Below are 24,204 nucleotides of genomic sequence, written 5' to 3'. Positions count from 1 at the left end.
TCTTCTGCAGTGTGGAGTGAGCAGCATGCACGTGAGAGGTGGAGAGAGAGAGAGAGAGAGAAGGAGCGTGGTGTGTGAGTGAAGGCAGGCAGAGGAGCAGAGGAGCAGATTACAGCAGAGACTCCGGTCCTGGAGACCAAAGCTACGGTCTCCTCCGCGTCCTCCGACCGCGGCCAACACTGTTTAACAGACGGGCTTCACTACATACAACCAAGAGGTTTTGGTGCTTCACTGGAGTTTGTGTTGGAGTCTGAGTCTGAACAGCGGAGACACATGCGACGAGTAAGGAGAAGTTGTAAGAATACGTGTAAGAAGTTGCAAACAGTCCCTTTAATATACTGTAGCAGCAAGCAACTGTTATGTCTACCTGAGCAGAGAATGAAGTGTGTGTTGTAGGGGAGAGTGGGGTAAGATGAGCCAATTTTTACTTATGCTGTCCTCGAGGTTAGGAAAAATGAGACAGAAGCAGAATGAAAACTTGAACCTTAAATTCAGGATCTCTCCTATCAAATGAAATGATCAGCATGCATCCATCACAAAGCTGTCTGGAAAAAATGACCTTCCCAAAAAAAGTGCTCCTGTGGCTCAACTTGCCCCAGGTAAGGGGTAAGTTGATCCGAGTCAGTGGGTAAGTTGAGCCATCGTGGGGTAAACTGAACATCTGAGTTTTTAAGTTTAAACCTCAGCATAAGTGTGTTCACAAACAGTTTCACAGTTATGAACTTGTGAGAACAAACCACCTGTGAGTTTCAAGACCATTGAACAATCAAAATATCATTCAATATTCGACAATATTCCAGTCGTCAAGGTTGCAGTGAAATATGAACTGTTGCTCCCTCCTTGCAGTTCCTCCAGCCTTTTGAGGTTGAGGTAGCTCCTTCAGCACATCACTCAGTGGAAAAGATGCCTCATCCTTTTCCTTGAATACAAAGGTGGGCTTCTCACGTCAAGTGTTTCCCTGGATTCTTCTGAGAAATCTTGCACTCACTTCGTTGCCCTCCAGGCTCTCAACCAAGCCAATGTAATGGTAGCTTCTGCCTTTGGATACAAAGTTTACTATGACAAAGTCACCAACTGACAGATCTGTGATGTCTGATTCACTTCTCTCATCATTAGAACTCTCATGCTCAGAAGTGTCATCAAATGGGATGGCATCACACTCTCCTCAGAACTGCTGTACGCTGTGATTTTCGTCTTGGTCTTTGGTTTGACCTAGGCCTACCTGCTAAACCCTGCTCTTTCCAGTTGTTGGGGACAGGAAGGTTGTTCTTTCTGCCAATTCCAATGCCAGTTCACAGCATTTCTTTGGAGTAAGGCCGTGGAACTGTTCAGCCAGCTTCTTGATATGGTCTGCAAGCTCCTTCTCTACCTCCTCTGTGAGGACCCTCTTTGCCTCTGCTGTTCCACTATAACCAACTGTTTTAACTTCCTTTACCTCCCTCTTCTATAAAGGTTAACACATAAAAAAATCAAACCAAGTTGTGTAACACTCAACAGTAATACCATTTTATATATCAGAGAATTAATTTGGTTAATTTATGGTGGGGTAAGTTGAGCCAGTGGCTCGGAATAATAGTAGAATATTAGTGAGCCAGTGGCTCAACTTACCCCATAGCCTTTGGCTCACTTTGCCCCATAGCTACCATTTTGGAAAAAATGGCCCAGTTTAGCAATTCAGGCTAATCTTTAGCGAAGGGATTAACATGGTGTTATACCTTAGTAAATCACCAACATGTATAATATATTTTTTTAGACCTGGATAAATTTGCTTTGACCTAACATTCATTATTCCTGACATGCAGAAAATTTACTTTGATAGGGAAAAAACTGTTTTTGGTGTAAAAAAGTACTTACTATTTCTCCCATGTGCTTGACTCCATCACAGCAAGATAGAAATGATGGGTACTTCCTGAATTTATGGTCACATGACAAAACATAATCACAGTTGCCAAGATACAGGGGGTGGGTCAACTTACCCACTGGCTCATCTTACCCCACTCTCCCCTAATCTGAGTTTCTCCTTGATTTGTTGACATCGCCAAGTGGGCCTTGCGTGCCACTTAGTGCATGTTCGTGCATGAGAGCGTGCCCCACTGGCTAGCTCACGGCCGCGCCGCTCTGCACTGCTCTGCACTGCTCTCATACGCCGGTTACAGCTGATGACGGCGTCCCGACCGGCTGTGCCGTAGTGGAAACGACACAGCTAACACTGTTAGCTCTGTCAGCACTGTTGCCTTTGTTTTCACTGTTAGCAGCGTTAGCTACGAGCCGCTGGCTCAGCCTCTCGCCACGTTGAGAGCCATGCGAAGGCGTTTAAACATTTTCCACACATTGAAGAATTTAAGCAACGCTTGAGTTTGTCTGGTGATAATTTGTGATGGAAATACAGTACTGAAGATGATTATGAATTTGCAATATTTCTCACATCATCCCTGGTATTCCCACGCTGTTGAATATGTCAGATGGCAAACAGCACTGCATGCACTGTTGACGAGGCACTGTCGTGCATTGGAACATCACAATATTTCAAAATGTATTCCTTTATTTTTGTCCTGAGACAGCATGAAATGTGACTAATACCATCTGCCATCAAAGCACAGTCCCATTTGTCCATGACTAATCAATTCTGAGAGGCTTTCTGCTTTAATTATGGGTGTGTTTTGTGTTTTCTGATGTGTTGCCAGATTATTCCTTTCAGCAGATATGATGGAAACACACCTAATTTGTGGTACATTTCTTGCGACACCTTAAAATGTTTGCATGGATTTACTGTTAAAAAGAACAGCAGTGCTGTAGATCTCAGTCTGTGTCTCTTCTGCACACTTCTTAGGCTGCAATTAGATATATTTATTCCATATAGCAATCTCCCTTTCCTTTAACCAAGTCGCCAGGTTCAGGCCAACGCTGTGACAAACATAGTTTAATACAAGCTTCTCTGTTTAATTCTTTCCAGGAGGTGGAAGACGGCCTGTGGTGGTAAACCTCTCATAGTTTTAAAGAATAAACACTAAACATTGTGAAGACATAAATAAAACTGTAATAAAAGCGCTATAGAGGAAGTTTTAATTACGCGCCGGTTGTTATTTTTTATTTCCAATTGAAAGTGCTCCGATATCAAAGGCAATCAGAGAGGAAAACACAAATATAGAGTTTACTAAATAACCTCAGAAATACCCCGATTCCTTTCCAAGACCACAGATTGACGTTTTATGAACAGTATTTACCCTCATCTACTCTCTCTTTCTGATTATAGGTGGCACTTACTTTCACACAGAGGCTGACAAATGACGCTATCAATGGTAAGTACCACACACACACCTGGTCTAATCCTTTTGAGTTTATGACTACTTGTGACTCACAAAGAACCGGTACACACTGTACGACAATAGGACGACAATAGGACACATATTTTCGAGTTGTGAGATTCCCCAGTGTTTGATATAAAAGTGTCTCCCATGGGTGAAAATTTGCCTGCATCTTTTTGTCCACACGTTGACGCCCATCCCTGACCACAGCCAATAGGGGATAATGCATGGTTAACGCTTCGCCCCTCCCTGTGAGATGTAAATCTTGTTTTTCTCTGCTGACCACCACGCTCCCAGGAAAAGACAACAGTCTTCCAAATGACACGGTTGTAGACTTCCGATTACAGCCCTGTCACTTACTCTACCGACGTGTAAACACATGATGGAGGGACAGAGGGAGGGAGAGAGACAGTCAGGGATGTGCTGGGGTGCGTGGGCTGCTTTTTGTTTGCCTCCAGACGTCAGACCTTTGGTTAGGAGGGCTAACATAAAACAGTTCAAACCGACACAATGCCTTTAGTTAAGATGTCTCACTGCACAAGTCCTTTGGTTTCAAGGGGGCTGAGTGAACATAAAACAATAGCTCGTTTCATTATCGAGATGTCATTACATCGTCTCTACATCTCACTTCTGCAGCATCGGTAGCTGTAATCTGGAAGTGATCCCTGTATCCTACTTTCTAAGTCACATAAACTACCGCGGCTCCTTCAAAAGATGTTTAAAAGGGTTTTTTAAATGATACATGTCTGAATCATGGTAATCCAAATTATTATTACAATAGCTTCAGCCATCCACAGCGTCTTTGTGATCCTGTGGCCAGTGAGAAGACAGTCCTAGCGCTGGCTTCGTCTTGGCCTCCTGACCAAAAGTGTGATAATTTTAGACTCAAGTCTCTCACATGGTCTGGAGCGAGGACGGCATTTTGGAAATAAACTTGGAATTTAGCTTAATTGCAGTTTACAGATTTAGGAGGGGCAGCGTTCTCTTCTTTATTTTCTTGCATAAATAGAGAGTGACTGCAGGCCAAAGACATGAGGTTTCAAAGCCACAAAAGAGGTTAAAGAACGTCAGAGGCAGTGGGGACACTTTTGAGCCTGGCTCCTCAGCTCTCCAGAGGCTCCGCCGTGCTCTGCCCCTAATGTAGGATACCAAATTCATCACTTTTATTATTCCCCCCCGGGCTATTAGGGTCCCCGCGGTAAAACTACACTTGGTTTTTAACTGCTTTATGCACAGCCAAGTTACAATGTTTGCTTTTTACAGATGCTAATTTGTGTTGTGGGAGGTGCGAGAGGTTTCAGCTGGGAACTTTCCCCTGTTGTTATTCAGCAAGATCTCTCAACGCTAAATGATTCGTCCTCTGAGGTCCTCAAGCTTTGACAGCTTCTCTGCACACACACTTTTTGGGTCCAGATATTTCCCATTACCTCATTACCGTTATGTGTAATTGCTCCCTGTCAGGTCTTTTTAAAGAAATCTTTTTATCTATTCCATTTCATGAAAACAAACTCCCCACTACCTGATAAAGCTGTTTTTCCTGTTTCCCGTGAAAAGGAATAAATTGTGATGAACATTCGAAGCAGCAGCGCGGTGTGATTTATAGCTCATGAAAATGATATCATGGAATTGTTGATGGGATTTAGCAAACCTGTGGAGGGAGGAGACGTAATGGATGCGTCTCAGGTGGGGTTCCAGGGGACAGGACATAAACTGTGAACAACAGATTAAGAGTCTCCTCTCTTACTGCGTGGTCTCTGGGTGTGAATGATTGAGTATCCGGGCCTCCCTCATGGTCAAGGTTGCTCGGATGATGGAGATTAGATCGACATAAATCTGACATTGCACAGATTTATCTCGATCTAAACACACTCAAAAACATTTGTACCCTTGTATCGATGCAGACCTTTACAGATGCAGGAATACATATGCACACTCGCACGTATGCAAGCGGACGCTCACGTCAGAAGGAATACCTTGTGCAGCTAAGATAAAAGCCATATTCTGGAGACAAATGATGAGAAAGATGGCCGTTAATAGCGTGCTCTGCTGGAAAGCATGCCATCCAAACTGCAGTAAGTCCACATTAGCTAGAGGCCGTCGCTGCCCCAGACCTCACTTCAAAGAGGATGTAGATCAAACTTGAGAAAACAAAACCTGGACATGGGGCATACATCACCGGAGAAGACGGGTATCTGGGTGATGAAGAGGCTCGCTGGGAAGAATAAGTAAGAGTCAAGGAAAGAGACCGTGGGTCTTGAGGTAGGATGAGTATGTAAGCTTTTGAATAGTCCCGGAGGATGAGCGTAAGACGGTGTGTGATTTGGGGCTGAGTGATTCAGGGAGGTAATGGGGAGTGACTGGGGCCTATGGAAAAATGTGTTTAGGAGAAAAACAGGAAGAAAAGAGAAAAAGGATGGAAAGAATGAATCATCATAGAAGTTAATCAGTTCACTGGTGTCAATTTCAGGTTAGCTGATAATGTGCGGGTGTAACAGTTCACGGTTGGATTAGTTGATTTCTTTCAATGATTTGATCATAAATCATTTAGTAGAGTTGATAGAGTAATATTATACCAGTCCATTTGTGAGTGAGTCATTAGAGCTGTTTTCTCCGGTAGCCTACAGCTGCTCAAACTCACACTGGATGCAAATCCTTAAAGGCAATTAATTGATTATGTTTGCAAGATTAAAGGACCAGAACATAACCACTCCTTTCTCTGTGGAATATGAAGATAACGCAGCCCCTTTTCCTTGGAATTACATTCATATTAACAACCGAGATTCACGCCAATGGCTGTGAGTGGACACGTTTCAACACTCCCTGTCTCATGCCTCAAGTTGATGTTTTCAGTATGAAACACAAGACCCCCAATTTTCGTAGTGGCCAAACGGCGGCACTACAACTTCCGGGTCCCTCACGTGATGCTATCGGGCCCAGAAAGACTTTTTCAGCGGATAATTTCTTTTGAGGAAAATCAACTTCCCAGAAGGAACACTTGATTTGCCCCTTGAGGTCCTAAAAGTTGTAAAATGCACTAATAACCGAATCCAGAGTTATTTCCCTCCCTCCGTTCATGTGAATGAGCCCCGGACCGAGGCTGGAGCGAGGGCTGGGAGGCGGGGTTAAAGGAAACGCTACAGCGCCTGCTCTATGGGCCCAATACATGTGGAAGGACAATGCTAACATGCTGATGTTTTGCGAGATGAGATTTAACGGATTTGAAGGAAGATACTGAGTTTTCCTGCCATAGATCCTCAGGTAAGGAGTTCCACAGCTGAGGGGCCCGGACGGCAAAAGCCCGGTTGGTCACCTTTGTTGACAAGTTTGGATTTTGGACCCGTCAGTAGGGCTCTGCCAGAGGATCTCTGTTTGGATCTTTAAGATCAGCCATAGTGGAAACTCTACTCCGCCTCTCCGACCTAAACCATCATCATCATTAGACCCATTGTATTCTAATCCTTAGGCTACCTGTCCTGGTTGTATTCTAATCCTTAGGCTACCTATCCTGGTTGTGACTTGTGTAACTGCCGTCTAAGCGTCTGTCATTCAAACACTTTGTCTATTTGATGTTTATAGGCTCTTTGTAGTGGAGTCTGTTTAAGCTGTCAGTGTGAATGGCTGGGGAACACCTCGCTGTGGGATCGGTGTGAGCTCAGTTTTGATACTGTGTTTGTTCTTCCTGTTCACTAACCCCCCCACCCCTCCTGGAAAGCATACTGGGTGATTGACGTGCGAGAGTGATTCTGGGGTCACGGGGCGTGCAGGCCTTGAAGGGTATGGCCCAGTGTCATGACCGGACATGCAGGCTCACGCTCACAGTCTGATGTTTGCTGCCTGGTTTATTAGTACAAGACGGTGTGGACGTCTCACCAGATCACACTGCGGAGCACACAATCAATCAGTTACACTTTCCCTTTTCTGAACTGTGGCACACGGATGAATACTTCATATCCATGACATCATAAAACATATCGGGGATTTTATTTAATCCCCCCAATCCTCAAAATATTCAAGGACTAATCTAGTTTTTTGTGGAAATTCACTGTCAACTGAAAACAGTATTGGCGTTTGCCCTCAGTACCTTTAATGATAAGCATGAATATTTAATATTATACTGCCATCACTCTGCAAACTCTGCGTTTAGTTCTTCCACATTTAACAATGGAACTTATCCGATAATGTAGGCCTCTTTAAAAGCACCTGTTATATAAATATCCCAACTTTGACACACAAGTTCCCTTTTTTCACCCGGTGTCTCTAAGATCTGACAATCTGCTGACACTAGTGGGTTTCAACAGAGCACAGGCATCTCATCCATCCCACCAGGATCCTCCTCAAGCCCTGTTCAGGTAGAAAAAACCTGAACGCTGAGACCCTGCAGAAATACATCAGCATGATCAAAGATGTCCAGATGAGTCACTCTTTCCACACGCTCACAGAATGCAAGAATTTGAATCATTTCCATCAAGCCAGTGGTTTTCTTTACATCCTTGAAATAGAGCTTTACGAGGGTATTACTGAGCCATGTGTGTGTGAACATATATCCAGCTTTCTGGTTGTGTTTGTAGCCTCAGAGGCTGCGTACTGTGTGTTCAAAGTGAAGCCCAGCCCAGGTTTTAAACACTGTTGTGTATCCCAGCGATGACCCCTCCAGGCTCTGCTCTCATAACCCCAACCCAACCCCAACAATGTTCAAAATACTTCCACTGACTGCATCCCTCAGAGCAGACGCTTAACTCATGCATAGTTTTACACCAAGGGTTAACCCTTAGCTATAAACCTAAACAGGTAAATTATACCTCTCCAAAATTACAGTCTTCATGCAGCTTTGATTTTATGAACTGCAAGATGACCACAGTGAGTAATACAACAATGAGAGCTGCGTTCTGCTGAGCTGAATGGAGCGATGTATAATGACTACCTAGACTTACTGTATATGACTGACTTGGTGCCATTTTGTTTAGATATTTGAAGGAATGACGTGTAGCCAAGATGCTATATAAAGCCCTCAAGCTAAATGACTCAAAGTCAGTAAAAGCCCCTGTAAGACAGCAGCTTGACCCGAACCCTTCACTGCAAATTAACCACTGAAAATGTCTCCCCGATATCTCGCCAGAGAGGACAATAGACCCGCCTGTCCACCGGAGGATAGCGTGTCAGTGTCACATTCTGCCTCGCCAAGGCTTGAATAATATGGTGCCTTCAAATGAAACGCGTTTACAACGTGGGAAGTTGTGTATATGATATGCTTGGTTAAGTCGTGAGAACACCGCTGCTAAGCAACGGCAATATTAACGTTACTGTCGGCGTCTAGAAACCACAGAGGATAACGATTTAGCAAACTAGCTAGTGGGTAACATAATGCAGTAAATGCAAAGACATAATGACAGAGGAGGTCATGAATATCAACATTTACCTCAGACATATTATAAAATTACAAAGAATTACAATACACGACTAAAATTACAATATATTCCCTTATTATGTACCGAAAAATGGCCTCCGCCATTTATGACAACGTCAACAAACACGTCACAACTTGTGAACTTGGAGCTTTCAGAAACTTTCCACTTCTACATACTAACTTATGGTTTAGGCAACAAAACCACTTAGTTAGGTTGAGGAAAAACGTCATGGTTGGCCTTAAAATAATACTCAAATACGTCTGGAAACAACTTAACATCAGTACAGAAAACACATCACAAATGTCACTACAAAACACGTGCCAAACGTCACTAACGTCACTTACAAAACAAACCACGCGTTTCCTGGTTGAAAGTCTTGAAAGTGTTCGTTGGACCCATCCGCCCCCCCTTTCCCGCTCGCCATAAGTAGTCTTTCTCACTTTGTATTCTACATCATTATCTCTGAGCATAGCGTATTTACACGGCTGCATTTACGTCACAGTCAGTACAGACTACATGGTGTGAAAAAGACACGCATAAAGCAAGAAGGGCGTTCTTATTCCGCGCCTTTCCCTGCATTATAGTGTCATTCACACTTCCTTTTCCTATACAGTAGAGGAGCTTCTGGCCGAGTGTGTCCATGATGGTAATCCTTCATTTCTGTCTTCAGTGATTGGTCTATATAATGAATCTCTGTTGTTATACTGTATGAATAAAAAACTACATAGCAAATGAGCCTGAGAACATGCAGGTGACAGCAGTGATATATCATCATTGATTAGCTGCATTTGATCATATTATCTGAGCAAGAATGCTCTAATACAAAGCTGCAGAGAAGGTTTAGACAAACGTTTCATATCCTTGGCCAATACAGGGTTTTATTAGAACTGAAATAGATGATCTTGGTTCTCCAGCTTCCCACTTTACACTCGTTTACAATACAAACAGAGATACCGCAGGCTTTAGAAGTGATGTATAGTAGGCAATGTTATTTCTATTTCTATTTATTTTTTACAGCACAGTAAAGGTAGAAGAGCAGATCTTTACATCTTTAAGCTTCACTTAAGTAATATTTCACATTTTGTGTCAACAAGATCTTGACCTGTGACCGCCTTTCTTCTCTTTGTTATTTATATACGTAGTTTATTACTGTTGCTGAGAATTGAACTTTTTTGATTTTGGGAAACATAAATTGTGTCTATAAATCCCAGAGTACGGTTTAGACCTGCTCTATATGAAAAGTGTCTTTAGATAGCGTCTGTTATGATTTTACGCTATACAAATACAATTGACTTGACTTGAATTTGCAGGTCTAAGAACAGCGTTTGTTTTAAAAACTTAATTAAAGGTAAAAAGTCTTTGTACTGTGCTGAGATTATTGTCTTTGAAGCCCATAGCTGCTGCTTTGCGTCCTCCACATCACCAACCGCAAATTGTGTTTCTATCGTTTCTTTGGTCAAAGTTTTTATTCATAAGCAAATGATTGTCGTGTAAGGTCTTAAATTTTAGTGTGTGATATTTAATGTTAAAATGTTTCCACTCCTTATCACCACCTAAACTATCAGTTACCGTGACCTTTCAACCCTTTTCGCGGGCTCCTCTTTCCTTGCTGTCACTCATCTTCTCAGATCACACGATATCTTCGATACCATCAAACCCCAAGCGAGGGCTTGTTGAGATATCTCCCTTAAACTGTTTTACCTCCAGTCACACATATTGCTTCCAGGGTGAAGTGAGATCATCGGCACTTTCTGCACATGTTCAGAGACATACATGTAGACGCAAAGCCACAGATAGAGAACATGCAATCACAGTTACTCACACTGGCTCATTGTACTGTCTACACCTCCAATACTCTCCTATAATAAATGAAAGAAGGATGTGTTGCAGCAAAGGCCCATGGTCTGTCAAACAATGCATTCACATGTCATGTCTCTCTCTTACCCTCTTCATAATTTACCCTAGGGCGCTGTGATGACAGTACATTATTCAACCCACAATGAAGCTTCAGATGTTTGTTTGTCTTTTAAAGGAAACTATGGAGGAACAAAATGAGGAAAAAGAAAAGCTTTGTTTATTTAGTTAAATGTGATGACTTTGACCAAAAGAGATGACACAATGAATGTTCTGAACAAGACCGCACTAATGGACATATTTACCAAGAATGTGAAGCACTCTTTTAGGTATCAAACAGTCACATTGCATCTATTATTCTATATCTATAGCAAAGGTTACATGCAGGTAAGTTGGAAGAAAGGCCGCACTGCTTGAAATTTCGTGTTTGGTCTCATGCAATATGTATTTTTGTTTGCTGCTTCACCTGATTTACTGCTACTACGACTACGACTACTACTACTACTATTACTACTACTACGACTACGACTACTACTACTACTATTACTACTACTACTATTACTACTACTACTACTACTACTATTACTACTACTACTACTACTGGTGGTGGCCCTAAAAGCTCAACACACTGCAAATGAAGAAACATCTTCACCAACTTGACGACATACGAAAATATCAGTTTGACGCCGCATTTAAAAAAAGAGCTGCAAATAGAGAGGCTCACATCACAAAGACACTGTTTCCAGGGGACTCTAAAAAGTGATGCACATGACTGGGACAGGTTTGTTGTTGTCATGGTTTGTGGCTTATGAAAGTTGTTGAAGTCGGCTATATATCAGCGGTGTTGGAAAATAACCAATTTTTACGTTGTGATAGCAAGTGTTGTGAAGTTGTTGAAGATGTTTCTTCATGTGTTGAGCTCTCAGGACCACCGCACAACTGAGCCTGAAATGAAACGATGTTTAACCAGACATACGAGGAGGATGAGAGACTGCAGCCGGGTGGACACACTGAGTGAAAGAGAGAGAAAGAGGAACACACATTAAAAAACGCATTACAGTTTTACTTTAAAGCTTCAGTAGTCAGTATATATTTTTGGCATCATTGGGCAAAAATCCCATAATAACCTTTCAGCATATTGTAATTCAAGTGTTCTGAGAGAAAACTAGACTTCTGCTCCTCCTCATGGCTCTGTTTTCAGGCTTTAGAACATCTAGCCCGTGACGGGAGACTTTGACCAATCACAGATCATTTCATTGAGAGAGCGTTCCTATTGGCTGTGCTCCGATCATGTGACCAGAAAGATTTTACAATGGCGGCGGCGTCCCAAACGTTCTCATTTTCCAGCTAAACCGTGCACTACAAGATGATTCTGAGAACATCTAAGGAGATGTTGATTCATATTTGATCAGCGCTGCCTAGTTTGACCGTTTGGTCGGAGTTCAGAGTGATTGACAGCCGGCTCTCAGAGACGGCAGCTGGACAGCAGACCTCAGATCAGCTCTTACTGCTTGTTTTCCTCCAGTCTGTGAAATCTTACAGATGCCGTTAGGAGGCCCGGAGGACACCGGAGGACACCAGAGGACACAGAGGCACATGATTTTTTTCAGGTTATCTGTTTCATGCAACTACTGACACGATATAGCAACCGTTTTATAAAAATAACTTTTTTTTAAATCATATTTTGCTCGCCGAATTCAGTTTCAACAGATTTGCTAATAAGCACTAAACACAGCTGAGGTTAATGGTAGTGTCATTAGTTTTGCAGTTATTTGGTCATAGACTAAAGTTTTGGAGAGATTGATATTTTGATCTACTGGTGAAGCGAGAGCAAAAGTCAGGGAATCCCTGAAGTCATTAGTATTCATCCTTATCGTAGAAATCCATCCAATAGCTGTTGAGATCTTTCGGTCTGGAACAAAGTGGCGGACCGATAGACCGCCATTGCCGCCCCTGAAGCCACAGCGCCAGCATGAAGCTTTCTTTTTGTTTGTTTCTGGTCTAACAATATCAAACGGGCTTCATCACTTTCTCTCATTCATTTATTGATGTTGAGATCATTCTCAAACCTGATATACTACATGGAGAAAACGTCTTCTGTGTTTGTTTCTTGACTTGTTTACCCAGAGAGTTGTCATTATTGACCAATTTAACTATCAACTACACCCTCACTGCTACTTTAAAGTAATTGCTCCCAACAATTAAACAACAGTTAGTTTGTCCCATAAACAATTAATTGTCCCATAAAAGACCAGGCATATAACACAAATAAGTTTAAGGTTTCACTCATTTTTGTATTCTCCGCTGTGTGTTCTACTGTATGTCCACGGTATTGTGCCTTGAACTCGGTTCCATTATATAAGCCCAGATGCTTCTCTGGCGCCTCTGCTCATCTGTAACATGTTCATGAGTCCAGCCGGCGTACACACCAGAGCATGCCGACGGCCCTTTGATCTCCCTCCCCTCCTGGGCCTCCTCAAATGTTTGAGCCTCGTCGAGCCTGTCCAGCCTGGACGCATCTAGCTGGATCTCCTCCAGGTCTAATGGGGAATGGAACGCCACTGTCTTAATTCACTGCATCTATGCAAACAGTGTGTCACCGCGGGGATAAGCTACGGGCACTCGCGCGGGCTTCTCGGGTAGAGCTGCTAGCATCCGTGAGCACTTGTGCAGCGCAGGTCCGAGTGTTGTCTCCATCTGTAGGCCTCTGGTCCTAAGGAATGCCATCAGCTGCCAGCTCCTTTCACAGCTTTTCACATCTTGACTCCCAGTAATTCACTCCAAAGGCAGAAGAGCCCTTATATCTGTGCCATATGCTGCACTGTGCATGCTCACATGTTAAGGCAAGGTGTTTGGCTATTTGCCTAAAGGTGGGCCTTATACATAAGACATTTGTGAGATGCATTTAGCTGTGTTGATAGATATTTACTTCAAATTAGGGCTGTCAATCAATTAAAATATTTAATCAACAAACATTTTGTATCTGTTCAAAATGTCCCTTAAAGGGAGATTTGCCAAGTATTTAATACTCTTATCAACATGGGAGTGGACAAATATGCTGCTTTATGCAAATGTATGTATATATTTATTACTGTTATTCAATTACTGTAACAACAGAAACCAGAAACCCTCACAGGTACTGCATTTAGCATAAGAAATAGCTCCAATCATAACATGGCAAACTGCAGCCCAACAGGCAACAACAGCTGTCAGTGTGTCAGTGTGCTGACTTGACTATAAGTTGACCCAAACTGCATGTGATTATCATAAAGTGGGCATGTCTGTAAAGGGGAGACTCGTGGGTACCCAAAGAACCCATTTACATTCACTGATCTGGAGGTCAGAGGTCAAGGGACCCCTTTGAAAATTGACACAACAGTTTTTCCTCGCCAAAATTTAGTGGTAAAACGTAGCGTTATTTAGCCTCCTTTGCGACAAGCTAACATGACATGATTGGTACCAATGGATTCCTTAGGTTGTCTAATCTCCTATGATGCCAGTATCTTCACTCTAGCTTTAAAACCGAGCACGCTACAACCTGCGAAAGATTGATTGCATTAACACATTAAAGAAATTAAAACAATTGTACGTTAACGCATTATTATGGCGTTAACGTTGACAGCCCTGAATACCTGCTATAAAGAGAGATACATTCAGTGGATTATCATGTGTGTATCTGTGTCTGACGTAGGCATATGTCTGTATGTATATACACACACATATACAGACATATACATCTATATATGTTTGTGCATATTTGCACAGATCCGTGGATGTGATCCAGGAGGTACAGGACAGTAAAATATCGTGTTGGCTTCACTCTGTTATGCTCTTGTCGTGAGTCTCAGTGAGAGGAGGTTGGCTTGTCTCTCTTGTTTTGGATAATTGTACGCTGCCGAGGTCTGTGGTCCCCTGCTCTGTCTCCCTGTGGCCTAGGCTGCAGGAGCCATATTTAGGCTGTACGTCCTCGTCCTATCCTGTCTCATCCCCATCCTGTGCGACACCCCTCCACAACGCAGTAGGGGGGCAGATACAGTGACAGCGGAGAGGTCCGGAGGCCAGACTCTAGCTGCCTCAGAAGTTACTATGATTTTTTTCTTGACTTCTCAGTAGTGTCCAGAATGGTTGTGTTGTTGACCTATTTTGTGGACATAAAGTTGCATGATTTGGTTACATAAATGTTTTTTAGGGAATTTATGTAACCAAAGATATTTGAAAGCCAGTAGTGTACTAGTGTTGTTTTCTTCCTGCAGGTTGTGCTCTAGTTTCCTGTGGTCGTGGTGCAACTTGAGTGAAACTTGTTTTGTGTTATGCACTTGTTTATAATTTCCATTTCATGAAAATCATGAACTGTGATTGTACTATTTTGAATATTTAAGACAAAAGTAGTAACATAGAGTTACGTTTGAACCAAAACTAACGGTGAGGGGATAAAAAAAACCTGCAAATGGCTGCATTTTGGTTGGTGTGTTGCTTCAGGTATCAGTAAGATAATGAAATACTAGGGGTGTGACGAAATATCGTGCCACAAAATATCGCGATATAAAAACGTGACGATCTCATCGTCGAGATTAAAAAACTGAATCGCGATATCAAGGAATAATAAGTACTACATACATACGGGCTCCGGGGCTAAAGCAAGCTGCAGCCTCTTCCTGCTGCTGTTCAAGGCCTCTGGAAGGAGGCTGAGTACGCGTCATATCTTTGGGGTACAACACATGCGCAGTAAAATCTGGTCTGCCCTCGCTGAAATTGAACCAATCGCAACGCACGGCCGCAGCCTCAGTTACACTGCGCATGTTTCATACCCCGAGTAAACACGTCTAAGTTATTTAGTTGAGTTGTGACTGAAACTAAAGCTGGCAGTAGGCTGTGTAGTTTAACTGTTTAAAGGTTAGTTTGTCATGTATCTTACTGTACGTCGTTTGTACCTACAAAAAGTGACTGGTTCCGTCATTTTGGCTTTGTCCAAAATGCAGGTACAGTAAAATATTGTCTCACACAGGAGAGCTGAATTTTGTCCTCCTATTGCTCGGTTCCTCTTCTTTCTTGTCGTGGGCGTAATCATGAGTAAAAATTGCCCCTTTCATGTGGTACTCAAACCTAGGGTGGGCCAAGGTAAGATGCCTTGAATGACTCCTGCTCACCACATTTCTCCGCCTCTTCACTCCACCCTTCCACTCCTTAAGTTCACCTACATTTTCCATTAATCATGACTCCTTCATCTGCAGGACGGGAACTCTCGTTATGCCTCCCCGCCAGTGACAACTGTGGCCCGAAGGCGTTATGTTCTCGGGTTGCCCGTCTGTCCATTTCTTGTGAACGCAATATCTCAGGAATGCCTGGAGGGAATTTCTTCAAATTTGGAGCAAACGTCCACTTGGACTCAAGGATGAACTAATTAGATTTTGGTGCTCAAAGATCAAAGGTCAAGGTCAGTGTGACCTTTCGTTTGTCTTCTTCTCGTTATATCTCGGGAACACCTTGAGCAAATTTCTTCAAATTGTTTCATTCATGTCCTCTTGGACTGAAAGATGAACTGATTAGATTTTGGTGGTCAAAGGTCAAGGTCACTGTGACCTCACAAAACACATTTTTGGCCATAACTTAAAAATGTATATTCTAATTATAACAATTTCACACAAATGTCTAATAGGATAAATGGCGGAGGCATACAATTCTAGTTTTTCTATGTCATCAGAAATATAGTAGGGCTGTGTATTGGAAAGAATCTGGAGCGCTGTAAAGCTGCGGCCGCGAGCCACCTTCGCCCCGAGCCTTTCCTAGCCGACCTAGAGCCGGTCGCAGCGCACCGCCTCGTATGCGGGACTCCCCAGCCTGCCGTGTGTCGCTCACACCCTCCAACTGGCTGTTAACGAGGGTCTTTTGGCACAGAGAAGTACTCGTATCGGTACTCGGTATCGGCGAGTACCCAAATGTAAGTACTTGTACTCGGTCTGAAAAAAAGTGGTATTGGTGCATCCCTAGTTTTTGACAATCTATACAGTCACAAAACATAATATCGCGATATGCAATATTTTTTTACAGCCCTAAAATGTAGTGAGTATATGTATTGCTGAAGATCCATGGGAGAAGGGTCTCTCTGTCTCTTTGACGATAACTTATATACATCCATCAGGAGGCACAGAGCTCTGGCTTCAGGGAATAGGAATGTTTGGAAAAGGAAGACTACCTTCCACCGCTGTTCTCTTGTCACTGCAGTGCTTTTTTCAGGTCACTCATGAGTCATAAAGATGGATATTGAAGTCACTGTTAATGAACCGCCAGTCAAGTGAAGGCATAGCTAAACTATAGGTACCACTCTAAAAATCAAAATCTATAAGTGGCACATACAGTAGATTCTTGAGGGGCTACGATGTGATGTGTGCTGTAGTGTGATGATGCGTGGCTCTCAAGCCACTGCCTGCATTGACTCGAATGCCTGTCTCCTGCGGCGAATGATAGGAGCAGGTGTTACTGCGAGCGAAGGCCCCGTGAGAGAGATCTTGATTTCTCCGGTTCAATCTCTTATTTGTCTTTTCCTCTCACTCACTCTCCCCTTCTCTCTATGTATGCACTTTCACACTAACACTCCTTCACCTTCTCTTTGCCTTTTAGTTTAGTCACCCAGCGAAGAATTTACCACCGCAGGGCTTGGATTCCAGTCATTATCTGCTGAAATCACCCATGTAACACACATACATGTTTCATAGCTAGAGGGCTACATTTCACATGTTCTGTACCTGTAGACTCTCATCACTCTATGAACTATTTTCCATATATCCTATTCTATCATTAGAGTATGAACTGATGGGTTTGTATGGTTCACTGTGAGTATGGGCACATGATAAGGTCAGAATCATTATGTAACCTTCAGGCTTTTATCCATAGAAGCACCTGTCTGCTGTTTGTGATATTTAGACTGTGAAGACTGACAGAGCAGGTGTTCATCAGTATTAGACTGGGAGAGATGCTGCCAGACAAGTAGGCGCCCTACACACCGCTAGACAAAGAAGATGTGGATATTGTGGGGTTTTTGGGGACTGGGCCTGTGACTCAGGACTGTATGACTCAAACTGGGAGGTTTGTTCTTTGGTAAATAAACCAATAAAATGCTTGTTTTGTCATTCAAACTTTAAAATCATTGACATATTTCAAGGCATACGCCTGGCTGATTCATTTTCCAGTGATTTCACTTCATCGCTTTTACAGGAATGTACTTCTGCCCCGTACCATTGTACAGTGAACCTTAACCTTGGTGATGACTAAAAGGTTATACGTGTCCTGAATGTTCCCAAACCTCAACTTTGTGAAATAAAAACCCACCATTTTCCAATCACCACTGGCATCATTTATATTCCTTGTCATGCCCCCCTGCGGATGCTCGTAAGCCCCACTCTTAACTGGAATTGGGATGCAGAGTTTCCAGTGAATGTGTGAGTGTGTGAGTGTGTGTATGTAGACACAATCCATCATGGTAGTCATCCAACAACATTTCCCCTCACTTCAGGTCCTCTGGGATCATGTCCAGCAGAGTAAATAATGATGACGCTTAGAGAACATCCAACGTCCTAGATTGGGGTTCCTTATGAAGCCCCCACTCCTGACTCCAGAAGCTAGTCTGCTTCAAAAACATCTTTTGTTATATTCTTGAAATTACGTCAGACAGCAATCAACAAATCAAATGCCCTGACAAAAAAAATGGAATAAGCCTGTCCAATCATTTCATTCAGCCTGAATACAATTATTGAATGCACTCTAGGGATGCTCATTTTGAAAAATGTTGTTAACCGATAGCCGACCCTCGTTAACCGATTATTAACCGTTAACCGACAAGATTTGTGCCTCACATGCAGCGGTGTACCAGCTGCAGGAGCACAACAGATATTGGTTGACGGGAGTCTCCAGTTCAGCGTCCGGGAGCGTTAACTTAGCAGCTACGATGCTGCGTGTAGTGTTGCGGACATGCAGACACTTTCCCAGTAAAAGTCTCCACCGCACATTTAGTTCAGTTTAGCAGCCCGGATTAACTTTAGCGAGTGGCAAACAGTGTGAGTGTTCGTGCTACGTTAGCAGCTCTAGCATTGCCGGAGGCTTCGTGCTCGCAGCCGCCGCACACGTAGTCTGTAACTTTAGTGAGTTTCCAACAGACTGTGTGTGTGTTGGTGGTGAGTGTGAGGTTGTTGGTGGTGTTCTAGCTGTGAACGTAGGTGTAGCAGTGTGTGTACAGTTTATTTGTCGGTGAATAAATGCTACGAAACTACAACTCCTCCGCTCCGCTCAAGAGAGCTGGAGCTGTTCTTTTAATACATCCATGGAGAGACCGGAGCCGACTTCCTGTATCCTGCAACTCCGGCTCCGGCTCCGCCTCTTAAGGTGGACCAGCTTTTCTCCTTAAAGAGATGAGCCGCTCTTCTGAGACGCTCAGCTTTTTAATTAATTATTAATATTTCTTTTAACCGTTTTAACCGATAGCGTTAATCTGTTAAAATGCTTAATGTCGGTTAAACGGTTAATTATTGACATCGCTAGTGCACTCCGCCCTGACACTCATTGCAGCCCGTTCTCACTCCCAGGGCGTCAAATACCGAGGCTTTGTCATGGCCGTCTGCGTTGGGTACCCTTTAGTGCGTTCCATTAACTAAAATGTAAACCCATTTGCGGCAGGAGTAAACGCTCCAAGAAAGTGTGCTGGGATTGTGGTGACGTAGTTTAAAGATGGAAAAGACACACACACACCAGGCGGGCGGAAGGGGAAGTGGATGGGTCCAACAAACATATACTTTCATCACACATTTCCAATGTGTTCCTGTGCTTTCAGTTTCACTTTCACATTACATTCAGCTGTTCGTTTGTGTCCTGTGTTCACGACGTTCAATTGAATTTTTACTGTAGGCAGTAGTTTTAAGGGGCATGACTCCAAGGGGCGGGACTCCAAGGGGCGGGACTCCAAGGGGCGGGACTCCAACTCCAAGGGGCGGGACTCCAAGGGGTGGGACTCCAACTCCAAGGGGCGGGACTCCAAGGGGCGTGACTCCAACTCCAAGGGGCATGACTCCAAGGGGCATGACTCAAAGGGGCATGACTCAAAGGGGCATGACTCTAACTTCAAGGGGCGTGACTCCAAGGGGCGTGACTCCAACTCCAGAGGATTGACCCTGATGACCCTGACTTTTCCTCTAGCATAACCACCAGTGAAATTTTTCAACAACTATCCCACGGATTGACATGAAATTTAGCGCAGATATTTACGGTGCCTTGACGATGTATCCTATTGAATAATCATAATCATAATGAAGATGCCCTGACTCTCCATTGAGTGTCACCAGCAGTTATCACTTTAATATCTCATTATCTACTGGATGGATTGTCACCGAACTTTTCACTACAACCATTACTGTAGGTGGATTACACCAACATCCAAGGTACAGTGGTTCTGGTAGTGACTAGCATAGATACACAGTCTTATGCATAATGTTTACATGCAAGCAAAGACAGATAATCACACGAAACCACGAAGACTGACGGAACACAAACTGTACATGCAGACATTTGGGACCCTGGCCTAAATATGTGAACAGTTGTTAGGTATTAGCACATTAGGATCCATGACAGAGCTGAACCCCTATTTTGAAATTCTGCTGAATGAGGGAGAGAGAGAAATGGGAATGTTTTAACTAGACAAACGGGAACTGGGAAGACTCTGGGGGAGTGAGGGATGACCATCCGGCAGAGAGAGACCAAGCTGTGCCAGATTCTCAAAGACTACGCTATGACTCATAGGTCAAGGCCCCCGTGCCTGTAAACAGGATTCTTCTCATAATTTGAGCACTGAATCACATGCTGCACTGCGATAATCTCCATCACTTTGATTCAAGTAGTACTAATCTCCCGGGGAGTATGGGAGCGATCGGCAGAGAGAGAGTCAGAGAAATGAAGTGAGAGACAGTAAACCAGGGGGAGTGCGTGTGAACGTAGTCACGTTGAGGATGCGGCTGCTGACCATTGTTGTGATATCCCATGGTGGTGATAAAGCCGGGGCCGAGCTGATGATTGGGGTCACAGCGATGACTCTTACATCTAATGTGGTCTTCCAATACAAACTCCCGCTGGGCTGGGATGTGTTGTGAAAGCTGTTGCATGTCAAGGTCATGGTTAGTGTGTCAGCGCTGATCTGGTTTATCTCTTGATCAGGTTACAGATGACCGAAGAGCTGGACTGGATATTCTCTTCCCCTCTTGACCCTGTAACTTCTTTATTTCTCAACAAGTGTAAATTAAAGGCAGGGTTGACGATGATCTCCAGTCTACAGTATCTGTTCTATTGGTTGAAATGGTCTTTACACCCCGACAGCGATCCATTACTGATGAGCTCTGAAAAAGGAGCGGAAAACAGCCGGGATATTCTTCTGTCTGGTGGCTTGCCTTGAACAATCTATTCAAAATGTAGCCACATTTCTTTTTTCTGCACTGTCTTCCTTTTCTTTCCAGTGAGGTCATGACCCCTGAGGAGACTCCCAATAGGTTAGCCCTTTTAACAGACACACTCACCACCCAATAAGCGTAGTGCATTCCTCACATTCTGGAAAGACGGTGTCAAGGCTGTTAAAACCTTAAAGTGAAAGGGGTGTGTGTGCGCGTGTGTGTTGCAGCTGGGAAGGCCCTATTACACAACGTCACATGCAGCGGCCATGCATCCATGAGCTGACCTGAGCATTTCTCCGAATCTTCTATTAAATGCCTTCAGTGGACCGTAGATTTATACTCTGGGTTTAACAGTTCCTGAAACCAGACTACAGTTGAAACAGTATAAACTCCAAAAGGATTCTTTCTTTTGCCTTACAGTGAGCTCCACTACCACACACACACACACATATACACACTTTAATGAAAGCAGGTGTGTCTCTCTCATCATACAGCTGCACACCAGAGCATGAGAGTGAGGTAGAGCTATAGAAAGATAGAAAGACACGTACTGTAAGCATAGACAGAGAGAGAGAGAGAGGGAGAGTGTGTGTGTGAGAGAGAGAGAGAGAGAGAGAGAGAGAGAAATTTAGATAAACAGCAGACAGACTGCAGAAAGAACGAGAGAAGGCAAGAATGAAAAGAGAGAGCGGTTGGTTTTGTGATTGGCAGAATTTCAAGAAAGCAAAAGTGCTTTTAGGAAAACTTTAAAAGCTGCCGGGGAAAAAGGAACGCAAGAAAAAAAGAAAAGAGGCTGGTAAAGAGAAATCAGTGGAAACAGCTCAGTGGTGAGAAAGTTAAAAACTTTAGAGTGTTCTAATCTTTTCTCTCCTGAGGGCGTTTTTGGAAGCCTCTCTCATCAGTCTGGGCAGGACTCAGTTGTCCCTCCATGGCTCCCTCCCTCTGCCATTTTCCCCCTCTGTCTCATTCACTGCAGTAGAGCGTAACTAGAGCCACGCGATGTCTCCAGGTTGAGAAGTGAGTGAGAGAAAGGGAGGCAGAGATCAAGGAGAGGAGAGACTCACACTCACCTCACACATTGGAGTTTGGAGTCACTGTGCAGAGCCCGGGAAGGGAAGGTGAGGCGAGGGGAGACTATCTGACCACTTTTGTGAGCTTTCTCTCTGCATGAGTGTGCATGTATATTTGTGTGTCTATAGGTAAACATGTCTGTTTGGTGGGAGTGCGACCATGATTATGGCTGAATTAGAGCATTGAGCGTGCGGCTGCATGCACTGGATCTGTTGGAGCAGAGAGTTTTTCTTTGAGTCCAGCTCAGTGAAGGCTCTTATTCACATTTCAGTTTTTAAACAATCCTTGTGTCAGTGATCAAACTTTGAAGCTTGTGTGAGAGGTTTGCCTTGCTAAGATCACAGTTTGGTGTGTTTGTGTGTGTGTGTGCGTGTGTGTGTGTGTGTGTGTGTGTGCGAGTGAATGTATGAACCCTGTGAAGCAGAGCAAAAGACACACTGTGAAAGTCAGTGCACGCCGGTGCCCATGAATGTGTCTGCACGTGTGTTTGTTTCTCTTTGATTTAGCTTTGATTTCGGTTCCTTTAGAGATCTGTGAACAGCAATGAGTTGTTGAGCTGTGTCAGCAGTGCACACCTAGTGAAGGACAGAAAGACAGACAGACAGACAGACTGAGAGCCAAGAAGAACTCATCTGGCCACAATATGGGCTGCCTGCACATATTGCTGTCACATTTCAAATTGCTGGATTCCTTTTGTAAAAGATTTGTGTTTGCAACAGACATCAGATGTTGTGACTGTGATGAGAAGCAGAAAACAGATGTAGCAAATTGATGTAAGAGCAGAATATGCGAGCATGCATGCATTACTTTTAAATATACTTTCATATGTGGAGGAGCCGCTGCAGCGGTGCGTGGTGTTGTCCTGCCCATACCTGCATGCTAGAATACTGTGTACACTTTGCTCGTACATGCTGTTACAATACATCCACACCTTAGGAGGGTTGTTTTGTTTCTCATTCATGTGGTTATTTCGCTTTTGCTTCCAGCCCACTGGTGACAGCTCAGCGCTATAAGAGCTTCCAGGGTGTGGCTGAGGGACCTCAGGGTGGGGCGCAGGTAGAGCTGATAGAAGGAGGAATGTTTGAGATTCCTCTGCAGCGCTGCTCCTACAGGGAATACACACACCCAGCCCGTTCCTGCTGCGTGCTCCCACCCAACCTCTGTTCCCTCGCCTCCCACCCGGCAACTCCACTTCCCTTACCCTCCCCTCCCCACACCCACTTTATCCTCTTTGCCCTGCGACTGGAACCTGCTCAGTCATGCCAGTCTGCCTCCTTGTGCCAGCCTAACTACCACACACATTAAAAAGGTGGAAAATCGCCCTCAGAGCTGCCAGGTGTGGCATTCCCCCTGCGAGTGGTAATGCTGTAGTTTGCCAGGTGTGCCATCAGCACGTCTGAGGAAAGGAGTAATATTACAGTATGTGGGTAGGACTTGGCCTCTTTTCTCATCTTCAATCTCTGAGTTAGTGATGAACAATACAAATCTAACAGCTGCCAATACTAATATTTGTTTCTCGTGCATATTACATACTCTCTGTCAGTGTGTGAGACAATTAGCTTAGATTACTATGTTACACCCCCTAGGGAAATGGAAGTGTAGGTGTGTGTGGGTGTGTGTGTGAGGTGTTGACGAAGGCTATAAACTTTTTTGTTTTTATCTGTTGCAATCACAAGGACATCAATAAAAAGTAGTGTGTGTACCTGCATGCAACCACGTGCCATTCAGACTGCAGAGGACGTCACAGCGCAGATCCTGACGTCTGTTTTTCTCTTCAGAGTGCCAAGCTTCTCTCAAGCGTCTCTACAAAAAGCCCATTATAAGCGGTTATACCCTGTGCGATGCAAGCACCATTCAGACTCACTCAATAAGAATGACAGAGACAGGACAATTACAACAAATTGCCAGATTTGTCCATCAGTCAGCAATCAGAATCATGTGCCCATTATCAAGGGACTAGACAGGTATTCCCTTGAAACCTTTATAGGTGAACTGACTGATTTATGAGATCGGAGGCGGCACTGAGGTCAGGAATCCAGGTGTACAGCGCTGCGAGCCGAAGGTGCCAGACGCAGATTCCACTGAGAACAATAGAACGGACGAGGGATGTCTGACGTAAAGTTGCACTGGAGGCGTTGGCTGAGA

At 43.8% G+C, this 24,204-nt stretch overlaps 1 protein-coding gene across 1 annotated transcript in view; it reads left to right on the top strand.

Annotated features, from left to right (window-relative positions):
• The window catches only part of LOC119486825 (zinc finger protein 469), a 161,865-nt gene that overhangs the window by 77,788 nt on the left and 59,873 nt on the right, over positions 1–24,204 (top strand). Inside the window, exon 2 of the mRNA XM_037767261.1 lies at positions 3,254–3,299. The gene's annotated coding sequence lies outside the window, so the exon portion shown is untranslated. The remainder of the gene's footprint in view (positions 1–3,253; positions 3,300–24,204) is intronic.

Source organism: Sebastes umbrosus, chromosome 4 (genome assembly GCF_015220745.1).
Source record: "Sebastes umbrosus isolate fSebUmb1 chromosome 4, fSebUmb1.pri, whole genome shotgun sequence".
NCBI classification, from domain to species: domain Eukaryota; kingdom Metazoa; phylum Chordata; class Actinopteri; order Perciformes; family Sebastidae; genus Sebastes; species Sebastes umbrosus.
The sequence above is the reverse complement of the archived record's forward strand: the minus strand, read 5'-3'. Positions and strand labels throughout refer to the sequence as shown.